Source organism: Sinocyclocheilus rhinocerous, unplaced genomic scaffold, assembly GCF_001515625.1.
Source record: "Sinocyclocheilus rhinocerous isolate Xijiao unplaced genomic scaffold, SAMN03320098_v1.1 scaffold275, whole genome shotgun sequence".
In the NCBI taxonomy this organism is placed as follows: domain Eukaryota; kingdom Metazoa; phylum Chordata; class Actinopteri; order Cypriniformes; family Cyprinidae; genus Sinocyclocheilus; species Sinocyclocheilus rhinocerous.
Window position 1 is genome coordinate 350172 of NW_015659967.1, and position 8142 is coordinate 358313.

Genomic DNA, 8142 nt, shown 5'->3' on the forward strand with positions numbered 1-8142 from the left:
AATAATGGTTTTGTCGTTCTAGATTATGAAATGCCTGCTGACAGCGCGGTTTATCTATGCAGTTACACAGAACTATACTCAAACTGCGATCGCTTGTGGAGATAATAAATAATTAATTTCCATAGAGTTGTATTTATTTAGATGTTTATTAGCGAAATAATGGTTATATAGTAAATGTTAATACAATTTAGGGTGTTTTAAACAAGTGAATCTTGTTAAAAGTTACATGCGGTGGCCGTGCTGGAGCATTTCCTGAGCGTCAACCCGGTGAGTGAACAGCAATATGAAAGCGGCTTCACGAGACTAATGATGAGCATAGACAACAGACAGAGAATTAAATTTAGCGTTTTTATTTCCAACATGCGCTCATTCATGGCTGTATTATTTAATTAATGCAAAGTTACGTCTTTATTGGGAGAGGATTTGACAGATTATCTTAGCCTACGTGACTCCGACTTCATGAGACGATGAGCATATAGACAACAGAGAGCGAATTAAATTCAGCACTTTTATTTCCAACATGTGCGCATTCGTGGCTGCATATTATTTAATTCACGCAAAGTTACGTCTTTATTGGGACAGGACTTGACGGATTATTTTACGTGACTCCGTGAGTTCGTCTCTATTTCTTCGAGCCAAGCTGCATAAACTGCATATCAGGCATTTATGTAATACATCTAATTTGTGCATTAATGGCTGTTATGTTAAATAAAGTTTACTAACTACAGTAAATCAAGTACCCGTGCACGCCGTTGTTGTTGTCTTGTTTCCCCTCAGATGCGCTGCAATGGTGATCCTGTGCGCAATTCTCAAAACATCCACAAGATGGCGGCGTTTATCGGTGAATCCGATATTACAAAACCGATATCCGATTATTGTAAAATGCTTAAATATCGGGAAAAATATCAGGAAAAACACATTCAAATGTAAATGTAAAGTGAAATGCATTTTCATCTAATTGCAAATGACATGCAAGTGCAACCCATTTCTGCTGCACCGATATTACGTGCATCATTTCACAAATTTCCAGTGAGTGGTGCTAAAATGCACATTCAAAACATGACCGTGGCCACTGACGCTAAAAGGTTGGAAATGTCATGTTGGAAAATAACATACCCCCTACACCAAACCCAACCCTGAAACTACCCAATAGTGTTAACGAAAGCAAAAGTGGAAAAAAAATGCATTCGCTGATGCAATTGTGCTATTTTAACTTCCTTCAACGCGAACTGTAGAACCGTATGCTTCCTTGTTTTGTCGAACCTTAGTTTCATGGGATTTGTACCTGAGCACTTCACGTGATACTGCAATGCCGTATCACGTGAGCTACTGAGCAAAACTACTGCTTTACAAAACCCTTATGGTGTGTGCACACCAAATGCAAAGCGAATATTCTCATCGCATTATAGCTCTAGATTACTCGTGGGATTATTTTCGCCTCACTCATGCAAATAAAACATCGCGTAATGCTCTCCTCTTTTTCTGATAAAACCGGACGTGTCAAAAAGCTCTTCGCTGATTGGCTTGCGCGACAATGCGTCATGCAAATTTACTTTTCAAGCTGAAAATTTTCAACTAGTGCGGAAGACGCAATTGAGGTGTATATAGCACGTGCAGCAATCGCCTGGCACAAATTCGCATCTATTCACATCTTTGCGAAGACTTTGTATGTAATCTACTCGCACAAATAATTAAATTTGCTTTTGGTGTGCATACCACATATAAAGCTATATATGTGACGTCATTACGTTAACATTCAAAAGTATCAGTTTTAAAATATTGCAGCATGTTAAAATTCTTTTGAAATCACAACATAATACAGTGCAAGAAATTTTGTGGAAATTTGGCTTTCTTAATTGAAACTCTGATCCCATAAAAAATAATTTGTGTGAAAAAGAATAAAAGTTGTTCATTTCAACTGGAAACTTCAGCAACTCATAGGTATAGATACATAAACATCGCGTTCAGTTTACACTTAAATATTCTTTGAAAGTGTACAATTTCCCTAACAAGTACTCTTTTTAAAGTATGCTAAAGTATACATTTCATAGTGTGCATAGTGTACAATGCCATATCTATGCATATGGTAAATTTATGCAATAAAACTGCATTTAAACATGGAGAAAGTCTGGAAAATAATATGGATGAGTGTGTAGGAGTACGTGCATACAACTGATGTCTATGAACAAATATGCATGAGAGAGTGCAAGTGAGACTTTTATATGGTCTTTAAAATGGTAAAAACAGCCTCAGTTGAGTAACTTTACAGCATACTCAAGTGCATCTATTTAAAAAAAAGCCAGCAATCTTAAATACAAAACTCTTGGTTTTAACCAAATGCAGTTTGGCCCCCAGAATAATTTGTTCAAGCTGAGGCGGATTCCAAAGAGATGTTTTGCCTTTTCAAGGTTACATAATTTTAACATTCCTCCCTCTATTTTAGCATGACTGAAGGCTATACTGTGAAGGACAGAAGACTGTGGTATCCACTTCTCCATGCTTCTCTGTCCCCGCTGACCCAGAGGCGGCTGGAGTAGGAGAGTTGGGACTGATTCTCCGTGACTCTCTCCCATGTCAGTTAACCAGCAGGTACGCGGACTGATGCACTTACTGAGAGTCCGCAGGCGGAAGCGACTCTTTTGAGCCCACTCCAACGCTAAATTGCATTCTGCCCTCTTCACCCACAAGTCCCTGCAAACAACACAGTGGCATCGATAGAGTTGAGAGACAGGAGCTTGCTGCTCCCTCTCCAGTTTCCACTGCCAGGACTACAATTTCTTGCATACCGGAGAGAAAAGGTTGAGGTGCCTTCGGGGCTTGTGCGAGGGTTGGGAGAGCTCTTATGTGCCCTTTTCTACATCTCCCATTTCTCTCTCTGCCCGTATTCTCTCTGCTCACTCTCATTCACTTTGTCCTTTTCTTATCTTAATGCTTTCTTCATGATTTTCCCTATGTGCCTCCGTGATTTTACTTCTACAGTGATAAGAGATCCAGGCTCTGTTTCTGATCTTCTTATGCATTTTATGTCTAATCAAAGTCAAAACAGCACAAAATCCACACACAGTGTCCATAAAGAAAATATCATGAGTGTCTAAACAGAAATTGCACACCTCATGTCATTTATCGTATCTGTTCTAATATGTTGAAATCTACCACAGAAATACACATTGTATGTTTCAGAACTAGTAATGCATAAAAAGCACATATATTTAAATATTAGAACATATGCCAGAAAAAAATAGAATTTTTTTTTTTTAAATTTTTAAAATTTTGAGTTATTGAATTTATCCAAATGGAATACATTCACATAATCATATAGACACACTACCAATGTAAAGGCAGTTCCAAAAGGCTAACAAACCTTTTAGCAAAAAATATAAGGCATTATATTTAAGCTTCAGGGTGAAAGTAATCCCATAATACATTGCAAGAAGCTCAGTGAAGAAAATCAATCGAAGATGGTGGACAAAGTAGGAAGAGTATATAAAAATATATAAAAATTGGGAAACACTTTATTTTATGGTGTAACTATTATAATAACAATAAATTATGCATAATTACATGCAAGTAACCCTAAGCCAAACCCTAATTCTAACCATATTAAAGTACACGTAGTTAATTAATATTACTCAGTACCTAAATGTATAATTACACTGTAACAAGGACACCTTAAAATAAAGTGTAACCAAAAAATTTAGAAATCAGAGAAGTTCTAAATACAAAAGACCTTATGCACCAGAGAAATGAGCACATTGCCATTTTTAGAAATTTTGTCTTTGAACTTTATTTTGTCATAGCTCAATAGCATCACTGTTGAAGAGTAATTAGCTGGTGAAGTGGATTTAGTTATTGTAGAATTAATGAGAGTTATCGTATTCATTGAAGCGGATGTCATAACAAATGTCAGTAGACTGGGAAGATAAAAGAGCAGTTCATTCATAAATTTGTATGACCTTACGTTCACTAGGTGTGGAAATACAAATAGAAGACAGAAGACAACAAACTCAGTGCTGAAAAGGGGCAGAGCTACATAAGGTCTATAGCTGCGGTCACAACTGTGACATAATCATCTTTTATTGTTCACATGCCTTCTTGTCTTACAAATTCGTAGGTCAGAGTTCTCCATACAACTGTATGCAATGGAATGTGAGACTTTTTCACATTAGTGTGCCTTTGCCTTCATTTTAATGCTTATTAGATTATGCCATTGTTGGTTTAGCATCTTGCTAATGTAAACACTATTGAAATCAATAGTTGTGTTCCAAATGGCATACTTGTAACAATCAGTCCACTGTTGGTGAGTTTGATGAACCCATGTTCAGTTTATTAAAGAAAACATATGCAGATACAAAATAACCAAAGACTCGACTTGACTTGAGAAAACTAAAGACAGCAGATTACATGGAAGAAAGCTATAAGAGACAATGGGAACATGAGGGCTATATATACACGGACTAATGACCTAACAAGAAACCAGTCAGAACCAAACACAAACCAATGAAAACAAGACACATAAACATGACGGGATTGCATGAGGGGCAAGGGAATCACATGACAGGAAACAGGAACCATGACTGTGACAAATATCAAAATAAAAGACATAAAAATGTGATGTATACTCTAGTATACATCTAGTCTATTAATTTTAGATAGCTAGTTTGTCATCCAACATCCTGGCAGCCCCTACCCCTACGCAATTAAAGCTACAGCCTTTAAAAGTGTATTAAGTGTCCATCATTTCACACTTCATTTTTTGGTTAAGTAAGTGCATCATCCATGTATCTGAAGTGCAAAATGTTCATGTGTTCTGTCTCAATTTAGTTAAACTATTTATTAACTATGATAAATCAGTTCCAAAAAGAAATAAGAATCAACCCAAGATTTGGTGATAAAATAGCATAGTGAGAAATTATTATATATTGCATTTTCAAACTCAAATATGTTGTGTATGAACAAATTGGGAGTCATTATAGATATTTGAGTCACTGACCCTGAAATAGAAAATCACATTATACTCAAAGAGAAGAAAAATATGCATGATTTACATACACTCAAAAAAATGCTGGGTTGTTTCAACCCAACTTTGGGTCAAATATGGACTAACCCAACTTTTGGGTTAAAAATTTCATTTAAAAATTTAACCCAACAGCTGGGTTAGTCCATATTTGACCCAAAGTTGGATTGAAACAACCCAGCATTTTTTAGAGTGTATTATATGCTAACTGCAAATAACTATAAATGTGCATTTTTGTAAACTTGTATTTGCAATTCCTGCTGTGGCAATTATTCAAACTCTATCTGTTAATGTAGCTACATACATCTGTGCTTCCACCACACTATCTATTAAGGGTAAAGGTCATGATGATTAATCTAAATCACAATTATACTTATTTTTTTATTTCACAGTAATAATCTAATGCTGTGGACAGATTGCACTACTTTCCCAGAAAGACTCATGGATTAACATTATGCTGCAGTGTATATAATTACAGCAAAGCAGTCTTCCCGTAGCTTCCTTTAGCTCAGAGAAGAAGCCTAATCAGATTTATCGCAGGCTGCTTCTGTAATTATTTACTCCATTAGCCATTAGTGGCCAACACAAAGTGCACTGGTTTGCAAAATTAGAATCCTTATCTGAATGTTCCAGAAACTTCACTGTATCCTCCACCCAAATGTGTAAATTTAATGGGATATGCAGAAGTTTGCTTAAGGATATACTAAGGACATTCCAGTATCGGCTGCTGTTCACCCAGAGTTTTAGACAGGAGTTGCATGCTTGATTACAATGGAGGAAACCAGGAACATTGTCCCAGTCCCGGGTTATGAAGAGGACCTGCTTAAATGTATCTTTACAGATACCTTGAGACAACTTCCCCAATGTGACATCTAGCCTTGGTTTCCCCAATAATGGACACATTCTAGAATATAAAAGGTAATTTGAGGAAATCATTTTAAATACAGCAGTCATACTTAGTTTTTAATTTGATATATTTTCATTTAGTGAGTTCCTGAGGGCTGCCTGACACATGTGATCCATACATGCACCCTCAAACGCTGAGTGTCTGCAGGCCTGTCTGCCATTGTTTTCCATTTCAGACTGTTTTATCCAAATTGCCTTACTTAGAAGTCCTTTTGCCTTCAGCCTTGTCTTCAGGCAAGTAAAACATGCTCATTTGGATTGAGGTCAGGTGCCTGATTTTCCAGCCAAGAAAAATCCAAATTTTGGCTCAGAAAAAAAAAATCCTTAGTTGTGTTTACTGTACGTGTGATTGTCATTGTCATTGTTCAGCCACAAAAAAAAAGAACCATGCAATATGTTGTCATGTTTTGAAATATTACGCCAGATTTAAGCATATAAGATGTTCTTGGATATTTTAGACTTCAGCCCACTGTTATTGTCACCCTCAATAAGCAGTCACATCACAAGACAAGTGTACAGGTTTAAATGGCAAGCGTACGTGCTCAAGGCACATAATGAGCAGTTGGGTTTTCGCTCCTCTTCTTTATTCGATCAATCTAGTCCCAGGGGTTTAAAAGTGGAGTCCAGTATAATTTAATAAAAAAAAAAATATATATATATATTTAATAACTGTCAAAGTTAACGTGGAACTTAAATATGCTTAATGCAATCATTTAATTTAATTTTTTGAATTATATTTATTGTGAAAAGTGATTTGATAAATAGATCTGAATTAGAACCAAACTTTATGCAAGTTTAAACATCTAATGTTACTCTAATATATATTAGTATATTAGTATTAGTATAATATATATTAGTTACTCTAATATAAAATTGCAGTAAAATATAATTACAATTTAAAATAAATATTTTCTATTTTCTAATATACTTGAAACATTTGAAACATCATTGATGTGTTTACTGCCTTTTGTCTTTTCTGTCTTTACTTTTGATCAATTTAATGTGTCCTTGCTGAATAAAAGTATAAAAGTAATTTTTCTTTCTTTCTTTCTTTCTTTCTTTCTTTCTCTCTTTCTTTCTTGCATCACAGGATTAAATTACCTTAAAACGGAAAACGGTCCTTTAAATTGTAATAATATTTCATGATATTACTGTTTTCTCATTTAATTAAATAAATACATCCTTAGTGAATATAAGAGACTTATTTCAACAACATTAAAACATCTTAATGATTCCAAACTAATATATATATATACTGAACAAAATTATAAACGCAACACTTTTGTTTTTGCCCCCAATATATATATATTTATTTGAAGAGTTTGGTTCCAAAACGCTATAAATCTATTTTGATTAATTTGAGTAAAAATTTATTTTCTTTACCAAGACAGTGGCAAGATGGAAACCACTATTTTCTTTCACATAGCATCTTTAGGTTATAATAACATTAAAAATTCAAATCCAGATTTTGATTCTTGGTCAATACTAATCTTACAGGCACTGGACTACAAAATACATTCAATCAGTCATCGCTCACAAAATGAATTCAACGGGTCATCTTGTTAATGCTATAAATTAATTTAAATAAAGAAAATTTCATCATGAACAAGAACATGAACAACAATATCACATTAGACCACAGACATTCCAAAATTACATTTCCCTTACATTCAACTTCCAAAAGTGCATTCATCTTTGCCAAGTTACATTCATTTAGTTGACTAGTGCTATACGCTGTATTACCAAAAACATAAATGGCATTAATAAAAACACTTACACTGACAAGCTACGCAATATCGCGTTCATAATCGAATGTGACTCATCTGCGATTATGAACGAGATATTGCATAGTCGGTGATCTACGGCTCTGTGTATCCATCTGAAAGCACATGGTGGAGATTTACTATTATTCACAGAACTAGCTTTACTGACGAGATGCGCATGACAATCACATGCGATTTATTGTGCAGCCCTAAGTTTGTTTGTTGATCACAAAGTACAAAGTAGATGAGGAAAACTAGGATGCCGGGTGTATTCAAAGCACCGCCATTACTGTCTAGAGTGCGTGGAATGGTGCGCTGTGATTGGTTGAGCAGATATATCGCATTCTGCAGAGAAGGGAGACTGGCGTTTGTCGCGGTTCGGAAAGAAAGGGAGAAAACATGACAGAATAACTCAGCAGATATCGCATTTTGCGTAAAATAAAAAATTGACTTTTCAAT